The sequence below is a fragment of the Bos mutus genome, chromosome X (assembly GCF_027580195.1).
Source record: "Bos mutus isolate GX-2022 chromosome X, NWIPB_WYAK_1.1, whole genome shotgun sequence".
NCBI classification, from domain to species: Eukaryota; Metazoa; Chordata; class Mammalia; order Artiodactyla; family Bovidae; genus Bos; species Bos mutus.
This window is the reverse complement of record NC_091646.1, coordinates 130,471,468-130,490,510: the sequence shown is the minus strand read 5'-3', so window position 1 is coordinate 130,490,510 and position 19,043 is coordinate 130,471,468. Positions and strand designations below refer to the sequence as shown.

The following is a 19,043-nucleotide window of genomic DNA, read 5'->3' as shown; positions in this document are numbered from 1 at the left end:
TCTCAGATATGCAGATGATACCACCCTTATGGCAGGCAGTGAAGAGGAACTAAAGAGCCTCTAGATGAAGGGGAAAGGAGAGTGAAAAAGCTGGTTTTAAACTCAACGTTCAAATACCTAAGATCATGGCATCCAGCCATCACTTCATGACAAACAGATGGGGAAAAATGGAAACAGTGACAGACTTTATTTTCTTGGACTCCAAAATTGCTGTGGATGGTGACTACAGGCATGAAATTAAAAAGCCGCTTGCTCCTTGGGAGAACAGCTATGACCAATCTAGACAGCATATTAAAAAGCAGAGACATCACTTTACTGATAAAGGTCCATTTAGTCAAAGCTATGGTTTTTCCAGGAGTCATGCATGGATGTGAGAGTTGGACTATAAAGAGGGCTGGGTGGCAAAGAATTGATGCTTTGAAACTGTGGTGCTGGAGAAGACTCTTGGACTGCAAGGAGATCAAACCAGTCAATCCTAAAGGAAATCGACCCTGAATATTCATTGGAAGGACTGATGCTGAAGCTCCAATACTTTGGCCACCTGATTCAAAGAGCCCGTTCTTTGGAAAAGACCCTGAAGCTGGGAAAGATTGAGGGCAAGAGGAGAAGGGGATGACAGAGGATGAGATGGTTGGATGGCATCACTGACTCGATGAATATGAGTTTGAGCAATCTTTGGGAGATGGTGGAGGACAGAGGAGCCTGGTGTGTTGCAGTCCATGGGGCGACAGAGAATCAGACGTGACTGAGCGACTCAAAAACATCTGCTCCACCTGGGACAGGATGTCAGGGAGACACACATGTTTGTCTTTCTTTTGTGTGAAGCCAAAGGGCTTGATTCATAAGGAAGCCTCCTTTTGGGAGAGATGGTCGGGAGACCCTACTGTTGCTCAAAGGGAGGAACTCACCTTGGCTTTTCCTTTTAGAATTATTCTTTGATTGCAAGATAATTGCTTTACAATGCTGTGTTGGTTTCTGCTGTATAAGTCAGCCATATGTATACCTATACCCCCTTCTTCTAAAGCCTCCCTCCTCCCCACACCACCCCACCCCTCTAGGTTCATCACAGAGCACCAAGCTGAGCTCCCTGTGTTATACAGCAGCTTCCCACTAACTATTTATTTTACACATGGTAGTGATTACAACAGAGAAGGCAATGGCACCCCACTCTAGTACTCTTGCCTGGAAAATCCCATGGACGGAGGAGCCTGGTGGGCTGCAGTCCATGGGGTCGCTGAGGGTCAGACACGACTGAGCGACTTCACTTTCACTTTTCACTTTCATGCATTGGAGAAGGAAACGGCAACCCACTCCAGTGTTCTTGCCTGGAGAACCCCAGGGACGAGGGAGCCTGGTGGGCTGCTGTCTATGGGGTCGCACAGAGTCGGACATGACTGAAGTGACTCAGCAGCAGCAGCAGCAGTGATTACAAAAGAGGTATCCCCTCACACCGGTTAGAATGGCTATCACCAAAAATATCTACAAAGGGGGCTTCCTTGGTGGCTCACTGGTAAAGAATCCGCCTGCCAATGCAGGAGACACGTGTTTGATCCCTGGTCCAGGAAGATCCCACATGCCATGGAGCAAACAAAGCCCTTGAACCACAACTGCTCCAGAGTCCGGGAGCTGCAACCACTGAATCCATGTGCCCTAGAGGTCATGCTCTGCGACAGTAGAAGCCAGCTCAGTGAGAAGCGCACATACCACAACTGGAGAGTTGCCTCCGCTCGCCACAACCAGAGAAAAGCTGGCACAGCAACAGAGACCCAGCACAGCCAAAAACAATAAAATTTAAAAAAAATCTACAAACAATAAATGCTGGAGAGGATGTGGAAAAAAGGGAACCCTTCTTGCACCGTTAATGAGAAAGTAAACTGATCCACCCACTATGAAGAACAGTAAGCAGTCTTCTTAAAAAGCTAGGAGTAAGGTTACCATATGACTCAGCAATCCCACTACTGGGCATATACCCTTGATGAAAACCATAATTCACAAAGACTTATGTACCCCAATATTCACAGCAGTCATGCTTGCAGCTGGCAAGACAAGGAAGCCACCTAGACAACCATTGACAGATGAACAGGTAAAGCTTTGGTATACACACGCAATGGAATATTACTCAGCCATGAAAAGGAATGAATGTAAATCAATAGTCGAGAGGTGGATGGACCTCGAGTCTGTCATACAGAATAAAGTAACTCAGAAATAGAAAAACAACTATCGTATATTAACACTGGCTTTTCAAGAGGCTTTGTCCGCTCCCTCTTCTATTAGTAAAATCTCCCAATGAAGAAACAGGCAAGCCATAAAATTCTGCATCTGCACAAACACCGAAGGTTACACATAGCACTTGGCTAATGGGCTTTCTTTTCCTATCGTAACACAAAAAGAAAATTTTTTTTTTTTAATGTTCTTCCTGCTTGATTTCCTTAACATTTGTTTTAGGTTAACTTCCTAATTGAGCAATTTTTATTTTAGGTCAGTGGCCACAGGTTTGGTGAAACTTCAGCCAAGTGATAGTCTTAAACAATACAGTCTGCTCAGAAGCAGTGGTGCAGTGGCAAGTATAATCAAAGAACTAGGAATAAAATGCTAATGAGCCATTTTCCTTCTAAAAGCGTGACCTTTTTAGCACCTAATGGAGAGCAGAGCCATGAACTTTTTTTTTTTTTAATAGAAATTCTTTTTTTAGATAACCTTCAATGTGAAAATATACCTTTTCTTTCCAGGGTACCTATGTTTGAAAGTAAAAGCAAAACTCACTCAGTCGTGTCCGACTCTGAGACCTCATGGACCATAGAGTCCATGGGATTCTCCAGGCCAGAATACTGAAGTGGGTAGCCTTTCCCTTCTCCAGGGGATCTTCCCGACCGGGGGATTGAACCCAGGTCTCCCCCATTGCAGGCAGATTCTTTACCAGCTGAGCCACACGAAGTCCAAGAATACTGGAGTGCGTAGTCTCTGCCTTCTCCAGGGGATCTTCCCAACCAAGGAATCTAGCTGGGGTCTCCTGCATTGCAGGTGGATTCTTTATCAACTGAGCTATCAGGGGAGCCAACCCACGTTTAAGTCTCCTTACGTCTCCAACACTTTCTGGAGGTGTGTCATTTGAAGCCTGGTTATGTCTAGGCTTCAGATATATATACAGCCCCCAACTAGGTGGCGCGGGTGGTAAAGAACCTGCTTGCAGTGCAGGAGACACAAGAGATGCAGGTCCAATTCCTGGGTCGACAAGATCCTCTGCAGAAGGAGATGACAACCCACTCCAGTATTCTTGCCTGGAGAATCCCATGGACAGAGGAGCCTGGTGGGCTACAGTCCATGGAGTCGCAAAGAGTCAGACATGACTGAAGCGACTTACTATGCACACATGGATTGATGACTTCATGGGGCTTTCAACCTCACGCTTCTGTATCCCTGCTGCTAAGTCACTTCAGTCGTGTCCGACTCTGTTTGACTCCATAGACGGCAGCCCACCAGGCTCCTCCATCCATGGGATTTTCCAGGCAAGAGTATTGGAGTGGGGTGCCATTGCCTTCTCCGTCTGTATCCCTAGGGCCAGCTTATTATTATTACTATTATTTTTTTAAACTGTGGTTAAAAACACACACACACATAAATTTTATCCCTTTAAACTGAAGAGTAGAGGACTTCCCTGGAACTCTGGTGGTTGAGACTTACCTTCCAACTCAGGGAGTGTGGGTTCAATCCCTCGTTTCGAAGCTAAGATCCCACAGGACTCATGGCCACAAAACCAGAACATAAAACTTAAGCAGTATTGTAAAAAGTTTAATAAAGGCTTAAAAAAAAAAACCTAAAGAGTAGTTCGGTCACATTAAGTACTTACATAGTACTTGAGCAGCCATCTGTCTCCAAAGCTTTTTGGGCAAAAGTAAAATTCTGTATGCATTAGCTACTCCATCCTGTCTCCTTCAGCCCTAACCCCCCAACCCCACTCTGCTTATGTAGGTACCTGCTCTAAGTGCCTCACATATAAGGAAACATGCAATATTTCTCTTTCTATCTGGTTTGCATCATGTAGCATCCTGTCCTCAAGGTTCATTCACATTGTAGCCTGTGTCAAGAGATTTTCCTTTTGAAGGCTGAATTGGGATTTCCCTGGTGGCACAGGAGGTAAAGAAGTCTGTCTGCAATTCAGGAGATGCAGGAGACCCAGTTTCAATCCCTGGGTCAGGAAGATCCCTTGGAGGAGGGCACGGCAACCCACTCCAGTATCCTTGCCTGGAGAATCCCATGGACAGAGGAACCTGGCAGTCTACAGTCCAGGGGGTCACAAAGAGTTGAAGAGGAGTGAGTGGCTTAACACTTTCACGTTTTTTCAATAGTCCATAATATGGATACACCACGCTGTTTATCCACTCACCCATGGATGGACAGTTAGATTGTTGGCACTTTCCAGATACTGTAAATCACACCGCTGTGAACATCTGTGTACAGAGAGCTACTCAGTCTGTGACTTCACTTAGTTTGGGTCTCTATGTGGAGGGCAATTGGTGGATTCCCTGGGAACTTTGAATTTTTAAGGAAAGGCCGTAGGTGACTCACGTTGCCCAGACTTCTTTGTGGCTGAGCAAATACAGTGTGCTCTTTTTAAGACAGTATGTGAAACTGATACTTATGATTTAAGCTATGAGAGGTATCTGTGGAGTTTAAAGATTGCATAGCTGATTTAGTTTCAGAGCATAATCTTTTTGTTTTTAAAATTTGTTTTAGCATTTATTTCTTTTTTAATTGAATTTACTTGATTTATATGAAGACATATATATATATTATATTTGTATATTATATATGCTGCTGCTAAGTTGCTTCAGTCATGTCCGACTCTGTGCAACCTCATAGACGGCCCACCAGGCTCCCCCATCCCTGGGATTCTCCAGGCAGGAACACTGGAGTGGGTTGCCATTTCCTTTTCCAATGCATGAAAGTGAAAAGTGAAAGTGAAGTCGTTCAGTTGTGTCCGACCCTCAGCGACCCCATGGACTGCAGCCCACCAGGCTCCTCCGTCCATGGGATTTTCCAGGCAAGAGTACTGGAGTGGGTTGCCATTGCCTTCTCCGGTATATTATATATATTTACAAATATAAAGATTTATATAAAGACTATAAAGAAAGCTGAGTGCCAAAGAATTGATGCTTTTGAACTGTGGTGTTGTAGAAGACTCTTAAGAGTCCCTTGGGCTGCAAGGAGATCCAACCAGTCCATCCTAAAGGAAATCAGTCCTGAGTGTTCATTAGAAGGACTGATGCTGAAGCTGAAGCTGCAATACGCTGGCCACCTGATGCAGAGAACTGACTCATTTGAAAAGACCCTGATGCTGGGAAAGATTGAAGGCGGGAGGAGAAGGGGACGACAGAGGATGAGACGGTTGGATGGCATCACCAGCTCAATGGACATGAGTTTGAGTAAACTCTGGGAGTTGGTGATGGACAGGGAAGCCTATTGTGCTTCAGTCCATGGGGTCGCAAAGAGTTGGACACGACTGAGCGACTGAACTGAGTTGATTTATAATGTCTTTTAGTTTCAGATGTACAGCAGTGATTCAGTTATACACACACATATACATATATGTAATATATATGTGTTCTTTTTCAGATTCTTTTCATGTATAGGTTATTATAAAATATTGAATAGAGTTCCCTGTGCTAGAAGGTTTCTAGCATAATTGAGAGGAAGGCAGAGAGAGTTTTCAGAAACCCATCCCCAACCCCCTGCACATATGCACAGCCTCCCCCATCATGAATGTTCCTCTCACCACCCAGAGTGGTACGTTTGTTAAACTAACAGACCTATATGACAGATCACCACCACCCCATCGCTTACATTGGGCTTTATTCTTGGTGTTAATATGTTCTATGGACTTGAACATATATTCATATATATGAATATTAAAATATATAAATGCATAACGAAACATACATGTGCATGTGTGCATATTCAAATGCACACGTGCATATTCAAATATATACATGCATATTCAAATATACATGTCTATATTCAAATGTATATGTGTACATTCAAATGTGTGCATATTCTATGTATGCATACATATTCTAATGTATACATGGTTATTCAAACGTATACACGTCTAGTCACACATATACATCTATATTCAAATGTATATGTGTATATTCAAATGTATACGTGTGTATTCATACACATACACACACACACACCAGGAGGAAGGCATGGCAACCTACTCCAGTATTCATGCCTGGAGAAGCCCATGAACAGAGGAGCCCGTTGGGCTACAGTCCATGGGGCCTCAAAGAGTGGGACAAGACCAAGCAGCTAGCACCCACGCATGCATGGTCCCATTATCCACCATTCTAATACCAGTATTCTCACTACTAAAATTCGTGTGCCCCAGCTGTTCACCCCTTCCCCACCCAGGCAGCTGCTGATCTTTCTACCTTTCCTATCATTTTTTCCTTCCTTAGAATTTCACCAGGTCGGCATCGCAGAGAAGGTAGCTTTTTCAGACTAGCTTCCTCCACTCAGTGAAATGCCTTTATGTCTCTTCCGTGTCCTTTCACGGCTTGACGGCTCATTTCTTTTTAGTGACGACTAACAGCCTGTTACGGGGATGAACCACATTTTATTAGCCGGTTCACCTACTGAAGGACATCGTGGCTGCTTCCAAGTTGTGAATACAGATGCCACAAACTTCCATGGGCAGGTTACAGTGCAGATGTGAAGTTCTCGACTCCTTAGGGGAAATGCCAAGGACTGTTACTGCTGCTTCGCATGGTTAACGGTATGTTTACTTTTAAGAAAGTGCCAGGGACTTCCCTGCTGGTCCAGTGGCTAAGACTCTGTGCTCCCGATGTAGGGGGCCCCAGTGTGACCCCTGGTCTGGGAACTGGATTCCTTATGCCACAGCTAAGAATTTGCATGCCACAACTAAACATCTTGTGTGCTGGAATTAAAAAATCTCGTGTGGTGTGACTAAGACCTGGCTCAGCCAAATAAATAAAAAATAATAAATTTGGTAAGAAGCCAGAACTTACAAATTATCTCCCAGAGTGCCTGTACCATTCTGCGTCCCCACTGACAACGACTCACTAGCATCCTGGGACGTCAAAAAGTAATTAACCACACAAACACCTTCGAAAAGACACCGCCAAGCACAATTGCCTTTATTACCATGCCTGGAAGACATCCTGGAATGTCTTCAGTGAGCCCAGACCCTTACACATTCCCAAACATTTCTGTTGTTCAGTAACCAGCTCGGTTTGGACTCTTTGCGACCCCGGGGACTGCAGCACGCCAGGCTTCCCTGTCCATCACCAACTCCCGGAGCTTGCTCAAACTCACGTCCATCGAGTCAGTGATGCCATCCAACCATCTTTTTACTGTATACAAAGGCCAAAAGATACTTACTTCCCAAAGACAGAAGAAGAGTTAACATTATTACCTTCAGATGTTTGGCTTTTTGTGAATAGATGTCATCTTTTGATGTTCCACTACATGTACCAGCCCCCAAGCAGAAACATCTATATATTGTGGCTCCCCACTTACCTCTTTGGAGCAGTCAGTCAGGGCTACCTGAGTGGACACATCAGGGCTACTGTCTTTAGTAGGGTTCTAGAATAAAACATTCAAGGCTTCCCCAGTGGCTCAGCGGTAAAGAATCTGCCTGCCAAGCAGGAGACATGGGTTCCATCCCTGGGTCGGGAAGATCCCCTGGAGGAGGAAAGGGCAACCCACTCCAGTATTCTTTCCTGGAGAATCCCATGGACAGAGGAGCCTGGCAGGCTGCAGTCCCTTTGCAGCAACACAGATGCAAATACAGATGATCATACTGAGTGGTTTCAAGTCAGACAAAGAAAAACATTGCACGATACCATTTATATGTGAAATCTACAATACAGCAGAAATGAGCCTACAGCAGACTCAGACACAGAGAACACACTTGTGGTCTTCACCAGGGACAGAAACAGGAGAGCGATGGACTGGGAGTTTGGAGTTAAGTGACGCAAACTATTAATATTACAATGGATGAATGACAAGATCCTTCTGTATAGCACAGGGACCTATATCCAAGCTCCTGGGATAAATCATGCATTCTTAGTCACTTCAGTCATGTCTGACTCTTTGTGACCCTATGGACCATAGCCCACCAGGCTCTTCTGTCCATGTGATTCTCCCGGCAAGAATACTGGACTGGGTTGCCATGTCATTGTCCAAACCCCAACAGAAAAGAATATGAAGAAAAATGTATACAGATGTATAACTGAATCACTTTGCTGTACAGGAAAAATCAGCAAAGCACAGTAAATTCAACTCTACTTCGATTTTAAGAAGCTATTATCCTGAGGAAACCAGAATTGAAAAAGACACACATATCCCAATGTTCACTGAAGCACTATGTACAATAGCCAGGACACAAAAGCAGCCTAGATGTTCATCGACAGATGAATGGATAACTAAGTTGTGGTACATATACAGAATGGAATATTACTCAACTATAAAAAGGAACACATTTGAGCCAGTTCTAATGGGGTGGATGAGCCTAGAACCTATTATACAGAGTGAAGTAAGTCAGAAACAGAAGGACAAATATCATATATTAATGCATAAATATGGAATCTAGAAAGATGGTCCTACATGCAGGGCAGTAAAGGAGACAGAGACATTAAGAACAGACTTTTGGATTCAGTGGGAGAAGGGGAAGGTGGGCTGATTTGAGAGACTAGCGTTGAAACATATACACTACCATATGTCAAACAGATAGACAGTGGGAGTTTGATGTATGACTCAGGGCAGCCAAAGCCAATGCTTTGATCACAGACTAGAGGGAAGTGGTGGGGAGAGAGGTGGGAGGCGGGTTCAGGATGGAGTGGACACACGGATACCTATGCCCGATTCATACTGATGTATGGCAGAAACTATCACAATATTGTAATTATCCTCCAGTTAAAATAAAGAAAGTCCTAAAAAAGCGATTAAAATATGTCTGCAGCATCCACAGTAAAACAGGACTCGAGGAGGCTGGAAGTACCTTTCACCTGGTAATTGGGAGGCATTTGGTTTTCTTCCCTTGTCGTACGATTGTTCTCTTCACATAGACCAGGAAAACGCACCAGCAAGATTGATCCCATAAACGAAGAGCTTGCTCATAAAAAGGCTGTTATGTCAAGATCCATTTATGAGAAAACCTCTCCAGAAAGTGGGCAGAGAGGAAACCTACCTTAACAAAATAAAGCCCATAAATGACAAAGTGAAAGGAAAGTGAAAGTCATTCAGTCGTGTCTGACTCTTTGCAACCCCACAGACTATACAGTCCATGGAATTCTCCAGGCCAGAATACTGGAGTGGGTAGCCTTTCCCTTCTCCAGGGGATTTTCCCAACCCACGGATTGAACCCAGGTCTACCACATTGCAGGTGGATTGTTTACCAGCTGAGCCACCAGGGAAGCCCAAGAATACTGTAGCGGGTAGCCTATCCCTTCTCCAGGGGATCTTCCCAACTCAGGAATCAAACCCAGGTCTCCTGCATTGCAGGTGGATTCTTTACCAGCTGAGCCACAGGGAAGCTAAAGAATACTGGAGTGGGTAGCTGTTCCCTTCTCCAGGGGATCTTCCCAACCCACAGATTGAACCCAGGCCTCCCACATTGCAGGTGGATTCTTTACCAGCTGAGCCACGGGGAAGCCCAAGAATACTGGAGTGGGTGGCCTATCCCTTCTCTAAGGGATCTTCCCAACTCAGGAATCAAACCCAGGTCTCCTGCATTGCAAGCGGATTCTGTACCAACTGAGCTATCGGGTAATGTAATACTCGATGGTGAAAAGCTGACAGCTTTCCCTCTAAGATGAGGAACAAGACAAGGATGTCCACTCTCACCACTATTATTCAACACCATTTTAGAAGGCCTAGTCCGAGCAGAGGAAAACAAAATCAAATAAAAGGAACACAAACTGGAAAAGGAAGAGTAAAACTGTCACTGTTTGCTATACATACACGGCTTCCCAAGTGGTGCTAGTGGTAAAGAACCTGCCTGTCAGTGCAGGAGACATAAGAGATGCGGGTTCTGTGCCTGGGCTGGGGAGATCCCCTGGAATAGGGCATGACAACTCACTCCAGGATTCTTGCCTGGAGAATCCCATGGACAGAGGAGCCTGGCAGGCTGTAATCCATGGGGTTGCAAAGAATCAGACACAGCTCACAATGGAACACCTAAGCAAGACGGACACTTACTCCTTGGAAGGAAAGTTATGACCAACCTAGACCACATATTAAAAAGCAGACACATTACTTTGTCAACAAAGGTCCGTCTAGTCAAGGCTATGGATTTTCCAGTGGTCATGTATGGATGTGAGAGTTGGACTATAAAGAAAGCTGAGTGCAGAAGGATTGATGCTTTTGAACTGTGGTGTTGGAGAAGACTCTTGAGAGTCCCTTGGACTGCAAGGAGATCCAACCAGTCCATTCTAAAGGAGATCAGTCCTGAGTGTTCATTGGAAGGACTGATGCTGAAGCTGAAACTCCAATACTTTGCCACCTGATGCGAACAGCTGACTCATTAGAAAAGACCCTGATGCTGGGAAAGATTGAGGTCAGGATGAGAAGGGGACGACAGAGGATGAGATGGTTAGATGGCATCACCGACTCAATGGACATGAATTAGGGTAAACTCCGAAAGTTGGTGATGGACAGGGAGGCCTGGCGAGCTGCAGTTCATGGAGTTGCAAACAGTCGGACACGACTGAGTGACTGAACTGAACTTAACTGAACTGAAGCAAGACTGAAGTGACTGAGCACACACTTACTCAACATATACATATACTGCTGCTGCTGCTAATTCGCTTCAGTCGTGTCCGACTCTGTGCGACCCCATAGACGGCAGCCCGCTAGGCTCCTCTGTCCCTGGGATTCTCCAGGCAAGAATACTGGAGTGGGGTGCCATTGCCTTCTCCATATACATACACAGAAAATCCTAAAGACATGCGAAAACTACGAGACCTCATCAGTTTAGTGAAAGTTGAAGGATACAAAATTAATATACAGAAATCTGCAGCATTTCTACACACAAACAGTGAACTATTAGAGAAATTAAGGAAACAATCACATTTATCATTCACGTCAAAAAGAATACAACACCTAAGAATAAACCTACCCAGGGAAGCAGAGAGTCGGACATGACTGAGCGACTGAACAGCAACAAGAAAGGAACCAAAACACCTGTGATCCAAAAACATTTAAGAAGTTGAGGAAAATAACTGAAGAGGACACAAATGGATGGCATGAAATACTGTGTTCTTGGACTGGAAGAATCAATCTTCTTAGAAAAGAGCGTGTTTTCCAGGGCAACCTATAGATTCAGTGCAATTCCTATCTCATCACAGATGGAATCTTTCACAGAATTGGGCCAAGAGTTTGTACGCAAACACAAGAGACCCTGAGTAGCTGAACCAGTCTTGAGAAGGAAGAATAAATCAGGGGACTTCAGACCATGCTACAAAGGTAAGTAATTAGCATAGCAGTAGCAGAGGCATACACACACCGATCAGTGACTCAGAGTAGAGAACCCAGAGGGAAACCCACACGCCTAAGTCCGTTAATCTATGCAAAGAAGGCAAGATTATTCACTGTAGAAAAGACAAGTCTCTTTGATAAAGGCTCCTGGGAAAACCAGACAGCTACATGTAAAAGAATAAAAGTATCACAGGCAAACACCTAATTAAGAGTCCAGGTTCCCTTCCGTTCGGTTCCCACTAACGTCTGAGGCACTGGCTGCAGAATTTCAGGAGGTTTAAGAGCAGAGATGGGACAAGTCTCAGTTTCCACGTTAGTTTATCACACTCAAAACCGAGGCTCCACCTGGCTGACTGCCTAAGCATACAGGGTGGGTGGTTCTTGAGTTTTTTTTTTTTTTTTTCCTTTTGAATTTTTTATTTTGTATTGAGGTATGGTCGGGCTTCCCTTGTTGGTCAGCTGGTAAAGAAACCGCCTGCAATGCGGGAGACCTGGGTTTGACCCCCCTGGGTATAATCGATTAACAATGTTGGGATGGTTTTGGATGGACAGCAAAGGGACTCAGCCATATATACACATGTATCCGTTCTCCCCCAAACTCCCCTCCCATCCAGGCTGCCACGTGACACTGAGCAGAGTTCCCTGTGCTGGACAGCAGGTTCTTGTTGGTTCTCCATGTTGAATACAGCAGTGTGTCCATGTCCCTCCCAAACTCCTTATCCCTTCCCGCTTCGTTAGTTTTATATAGTCTAAACCACCACACTTACAGAGGCCACAGATAGTTACACTGCTTAACCTGGGAACACACACAACTCCCTCTGAATTCTTTGTAGAAAGATCATTTGGAAGAATTTGCATTCCTTATGTTCAGGGGCATCTATGTGCTGAGACGTTCAGTTGTGTCAGACTCTTTGTGACCCCAGGGACTGCAGCTCGCCAGGCTCCTCTGTCCATGGGATTCTCCAGGCAAGAATACTGCAGTGGGATGCCATGCCCTCCTCCAGGGGATCTTCATGACACAGGGATCGAATTCACCCATCCTGCATTGGCAGGCGGATTGTTTACCACTCTGCCACCTGGCAAGTCCTAGCTACAGATAAAACAGTGGCTGAGGTACCTAGTAACAACCCTACTAGCCTAAAGCCACAGACCTGCACCACAGCCTCCATTGCAGAATGTAGCCTTTCTGTCAATGAACCCACCCTTCTCCCTGTGAATTTTTTTTTTTTTTTTTTTAAGCAGAGAATTTAATAGAGGGAAATGGTTCAGAGGCTACTGGAAGACTGAAAAGGGCAAGAGAGCGTCTGTGGTCACAGAGCTAGTTACCCGAGAAAGCAGCTGCCACTCCCGGAGGCGGAGATCAGAGGGGAGAGACTGAGCTTCACAGAACTCCAAGTCTGGGGGCCTGGGACCCCGACTTCTGAGGAGGATGAGGCTTGCTGGCTCTTCAGGCGCCTGGAGAAGGGTTCACCCGGCAGGACTCACACATCCGGGGGTGGGGCGGTGGGGGGGTGATGTCTGGGTGGTGCTGCCCACCGGCAAGATGCTACCAGCTGGGGAATGTGGCAGGAGGCTGGGAACTGGGACTGGTCGCTTTTGGAAGCCACTGCTTCTCCCAGTGATTAAAAAAAATTTTTTTTAATGTATTTATTTGATCATGCCAGATCTTAGTTGTGGCATGTGGGGTGTTTAGTTGTGGCATGTAGGTTTTGTGGTTGTGGCTTCTGGGGTCTCTTGTAGTGACATGTGGGGTCTTGCAAAGTCTTAGCTGCAGCATCTGGCATCTAGCTCCCTGACCAGGGATTGAACCCTGGCTGCCTGCTTTGGGAGCACAGAGTCTTAGCCACTGGACCTGTGGGTTTTTTTTTTTTTTTTTAATATTGCCTCGTTGGCATTAAACACTCTCACCACCTTTTCCCATATACCTAGCCAAAGCACCTGTGCTTTGAGCGTGCATGCTTCCTCCCACTCAGATCCTCAACAAGGTACTCTGCTGGTGACCCACGCCACCAACCAATGAGAATTCAGAGAACCTGGAGTAGCCCTGAGGTCCGGAGATTCAACCAAGAATAGCATTTCCTCTACAATAAATGCAACAGTAACTAACATTGAATTAAGCAGCTACGGTTTGAGTGGTCTCTTGGACCCTGGACACGCATTTTCATTTCCCTGTTAAGACCGACCACGGATAAAGCCAGTCAAGGTCACCCAAACTCAGCTTGGATTCCACAACCTGTGTTCGTTCTGTGGCACCGCTTATGAATAAGAGGATGTCTGCTTGGTTGTTATTCTTCAGTCGTGTCTGACTCTATGAGACCCCGTGGACTGCAGCCCGCCAGGCTCCTCTGTCCATGGGGTCATTCTTGCCTCTCTCCAGGCAAGAATACTGCAGTGGGTTGCCATTTCTTTCTCCAGGGGATCCTCCAGACCCAGGGATCGAACCCAGATCTCTTACATTGCAGGCAGATTCTTTACTGTCTGAGCCACCAAGGAAGCCCCTCTTTAAAAAAAAAAAAAAAGCTTCAACTAAATATTGAAATAAAACTTCCACTGACTCCAAGTCTTCTTTGGTTTATGAATTCTGCCCATACATGGTTTAGAAAAAGGAATGTCAAGTTTTTACCTCCCCTCTCTCATACTTCTCTTCAAGTCTGGTCGTCTTGAAGTGGCCATCTACATTTTTGAAATCAGGCTGAAGGTAATTTGAGTTGGGATTACACTTAGTGTATTCTCAAGTTCAGTACTGTTCAGTTGCTCAGTCGTGTCCTACTCTTTGCGACCCCATGGACTGCAGCATGCCAGGCTTCCCTGTCCATCACCAACCCCTGGAGTTTACTCAAACTCATGTCCATCGAGTCAGTGATGCCATCCAACCATCGCATCCTCTGTCATCCCCTTCTTCTGCCTTCAATCTTTCCCAGCATCAGGGTCTTTTCCAATGAGTCAGCTCTTCGCATCAGGTGGCCAAAGATTGGAGTTTCAGCTTCAAACTGAATGAATGATCAGTCCTTCCAATGAATATTCAGGACTGATTTCCTTTAGGATGGACTGGTTGTATCTCCTTGCAGTTCAAGGGACTCTCAAGAGTCTTCTCCAACACCACAGTTCAAAAGCATCAATTCTTTGGCGCTCAGCCTTCTTTATAGTCCAACTCTCACATCCATGCATGACTACTAGAAAAACCATAGCCTTGACTAGACGGACCTTTGTTGACAATGTAACGTCTCTGCATTTTCATATGCTGCCTAGGTTTGAACACAATGGCACCCCACTCCAGTACACTTGCTTGAAAAATCCCATGGACGGAGGAGCCTGGTAGGCTGCAGTCCATGGGGTCGCTGAGGGTCGGACACGACTTAGCGACTTCACTTTCACTTTCATGCATTGGAGAAGGAAATGGCAACCCACTCCAGTATTCTTGCCTGGAGAATCCCAGGGATGGGGGAGCCTGGTAGGCTGCCGTCTATGGGGTCGCAGAGTCGGACACGACTGAAGTGACTTAGCATAGCATAGCATAGCATAAGCTAGCGCAGCAGGCAGGTCGAAAAGCAGACCCAGCCGTACGACCTACGTTTACGACGTAGCTTTACGGCAGATCAGGCGTAGATGGCTAGAGCGGAGACCTTTGCTCAGTTTGCAGCTCTGCACCTCGGCCCTCCCGGGATTGCTCGCTGGACACGCGTGTCCTCTGGGATTTCCCTGTGACCAGGACACCTCAGTTTCCTCCCCGAGGCTTGCAGCTGAGGAGGTAAGTTCACTTCCTGCATCTAAATCTCCCTGGTTGCGTTGTTGGCACACTTGCGACCCTGTGCTCAGCCTGGCAAGTTTTTGGTTTGCCTGCGCTCATCTCTTTCCTTCCTTTGTTGGTAAGACTTTTTGCAGGTTTTTTTTTTTCCAGGTGCCACTGAGTCTAGCAGCCTGGGTCTGGGCCGCCTGGGCCTGACTGCACACGGCCCAAGCTTGCCTTCCTCTGTGCTTTTCAGACATGCACTGTTTATTGAGTTCAGTAACGTTGTTGCTGTTTGTATGATTGCCCGCTTCTCTTTCCCGCTCTTGATTTCCTTATGTGTTTGCAAATGCGTCAACCCCAGGCTCCATATCCTTCGTGCTCTGAGACTCAGTGCTGGCTTTTTTTTTTTTTTTTTTAATTTTTTAAATATTTATTTATTTTAGGTTGTGCTGGGTCTTCCTTGCAGTGCACGGGCTTTCTCGAGTTGCAGCGAGCAGGGGGCTACTCTCTAGTAACGGTTTTGCACTGGACTTCTCATTGCGGTGGCTTCTCTTGTTGCGGGGCATCCTGCTCCAGGTGCAGGCGGGCTCGGTATCTGTCCTGCACTTGCTTAGTTGCCCTGCAGCATATGGGATCTTCCCAGACCGGGGATGGAACCCTTGTCCCCTGAATTGGCAGGCGGGTTCTTAACTGAAGAGGAAAAGTTAAAATTTTATATAACCTCCTGCTGGTTCTGCCTCTGCAACTCAGCTTGCTCCTTGAAAAGTCTGGATCACATAGATCTCATAGTCTCAGAAAGTCGGGACTTAACAATACTAGGAACTGGAGCTTATCTCACTCGCCGTTGTCCTGCTCTTTACAGTTGCCTGGCCCCTGCAAACCTGCTTAACCATGCCTGTCTGTGTAAAGGTCAGGCATCCCCTTCCCCTTCTTGACTGCTGTTCCCAGCGTGCAAAACCCCTTAGTTTAAACCAGCTTATTAACAGCCAGTGTTGCCCACTATAGTCTGTCTAAAAAAACCTCTACATAACTCCTTTGTTTGGAGTTCGGCTCAGAGCTTGGAGAGTTAACTCCTCTAGGCCCGCTGGTGTAATAAACCTGAGTTCTCCAACTCTCTGAGTGTGGTGCTTGGTTTCTTGATTACTGGTTTCTGCAACAAACCACTGGACCCCCAGGGAAGCCCTGAGTTGGTTGTTTTGTTTTTTGTTTTTTTTCTTTTTCCCGTTTGAATGATTGCTTTTCTATTAAGATCACGCACCTTGGCTGGAACGTTCTAATATCACCTACATGGCATGACTTTTGTCCAAGTAAGTGAACTATCAGTACATCGTTTTTCCTTTGTAATCTCTGTGTCATCGAGGCCTATGGGCTTGCTATGCACGGTAGAGTCCCGGGTAGAGGTCCCTGGCCTTCAGGATCTAATGCCTGAGGATCTGAGGTGGAGCTGATGTACTAAAAATAGAAATAAAGTGGCAACAATGTAAAGTGCTTGAATCATCCAGAAACCATCCCCCCGACTCCCAGGTCCTTGGAAAAAAGTCTCTTGCACGAAATGAGTTCCTAGTGCAAAAAAAGGTTGGGGACCACTCTTGTGAGGATCACTGGCTTGCAGTGTGTCGGGCAAACTGGGTGGAAACACAGCGCCCCCCTGCAGGTGTGCAGAGTTAGAAGCTGCGTTGTAACAAGAGCCCAGGTGATTCTCATGTAGCACTGAAGGACTGATGGGTGGTGGTGTAGTTCCTACGGGATAAAGCCCCCTTACCTGACGTGAATCGTGCGTGTCTCTCTTATCCAGCACTACTTTTTCCAACTCGCTTATCTACCACAGATGTGACTTTGGAGACCTGCGCTGGCTGAGTTTCCACTGGTGAACTACTCCAGGGTTCTGCAGAAACCCAGGGTCTCTGTGTTGTTTTTGCTTTGCATATGTCTTGCACAAGGCCTTTTTGATGATGTCAGCATGCCGGAGGAACGTGAAGAACTGAACATTGCTCAGTCACGTCCAACTCTTTGTGACCCCCATGGGCTATACAGTCCATGGGATTCTCCATGGCCAGAATACTGGAGTGGATCTTCCTAACCCAGGGATGGAACCCAGGTCTCCTGCCTTGCAGACAGATTCTTTACCAGCTGAGCCACCAGGGAAGCCCCAAGAATACTGGAGTGGGTAGCCTTTCCCTTCTCCAGGGGACCTTCCCAACCCAGGAATCGAACCAGGGTCTCCTGCATTGCAGGAGGATTTTTTACCAGCTGAGCTGCCAGGAAAGCCCACCAGAGGAATATGTCTTCTTGCTTATGACTGTGATCTGAGGTGGGCGTGGAAGAGAGGCAGCCTGAGGGTGCAGGGTGGAGGAATGCCACTCAAGTTCAACAGTAAATTTAAGGTACTTGATGTCATGCTGGGCTTCCCCAATGGCTCAGCGGTAAAGGATCTGCCTGCCAATTCAGGAGACATGGGTTCAATCCCCGAGTTGGGAAGATCCCCTGGGGGAAAAAATGGCAACCCACCCCAGTGTTCTTGCCTGGAGAATCCCATGGACAGAGGAGCTGGGTGGGCTACAGTCTATGGGGTCACAAAGACTGGGCCAGGACTGAGTAACCAACACTTCACTTTATTAGACAGATTTTCTTGGTGGCTCAGATGGTAAAGAATCTGCCTGCAATGTGAGATACCTGGGTTGGATCCCTGGGTCAGGAACATCCCCCAGAGAAGGAAATGGCAACCCCCTCCAGTGTTGTTGCCTGGAGAATTCCATGGACAGAGGAACCTGGGGGGCTACAAGCCATGGGGTTGCAAATACAGACAGGACTCTGTGACTAACACTTCACTTCACTTTATTAGAGGTGCTTCCTTGGTGGCTTAGGCAGTAAAGTATCTGCCTGCAGTGTAAGAGACCTGGGTTCAGTCCCTAAGTCAGGAACATCCCCTGGAGAAGGAAATGGAAACAACTCCAGTATTCTTGCCTGGAGAATCCCATGGACAGAGGAGCCTGGCGGGCTACAGTCCATGGAGTCACAAAGAGTCAGACGAGACTGAGTGACTACACTTTCTTTCTTTTTTTTTTATTAGAATGTGGAAATATGATTGCCGGTCATTCTGTCATCTGGATTCTAAAGTAACTAACATCAGGAACCAAATCTAAACATGATTAATAAAGAATGTTAAGGAAATGGCCACGGCTTTGCTTTAAAAATACAATAGTCATCTGAAGGAATACGATTACAGTTGTGAATGTGAATAAGTGTTTTGAAGTATCTTCTCGGATCATGATTTCAAAGATATAAATTTAAATTTAACATAACAGGAGCAATAATAATTCTTCATTCCTGTTTTATTCAGTCCGTTAGCATCATTGAGGGTGAAGAAGTAGATATTTCAGTTTAAAAAATGTCATTTTCTCTCTCTCTGTTTTTTTTTTTTTTTTTTATTCCAAGTTAAGGTAAGATTATTTATCAAACAGCATTGGTAAGGCTGAACCTGATTGTATTCCTCTGCTTGGGTTTCCATGACAAAATACTGAGGAGGGAGTGGCTGGAGCAATAATAGACTGTAATGTCTCCCCCAGTCCTGGAGGCTGGAGTCTGAGACCCATGTGTGGCCAGGGCTGGTTCCTCCTGAGACCTCTCTCCTGGGCGTGTGGACGGCCATCTGCTCCCTGTGTCCCCACGCAGTCATGCCTCTGGGTGTGTCTGTGTCCTGAGCTCTTATTAAGGATCGCAGTCCTATGACATCAGGACCCAAACTAGTGACCTTGTTTTACCTTCTGCTGCTGATGCTGCTAAGTCGCTTCAGTCGTGTCCGACTCTGTGCGAC

General features: G+C 46.0%; 1 long non-coding RNA gene across 2 annotated transcripts in view; it reads left to right on the top strand.

Moving 5' to 3' along the window:
- Positions 1–15,095: 15,095 nt before the first annotated feature.
- LOC138986347 (uncharacterized) overlaps positions 15,096–19,043 on the top strand; it is a 182,591-nt gene continuing 178,643 nt past the window's right edge. For both annotated transcript variants that reach the window (XR_011463180.1, XR_011463181.1), the window contains exon 1: positions 15,096–15,247. This is a non-coding gene — a long non-coding RNA (uncharacterized lncRNA). The remainder of the gene's footprint in view (positions 15,248–19,043) is intronic.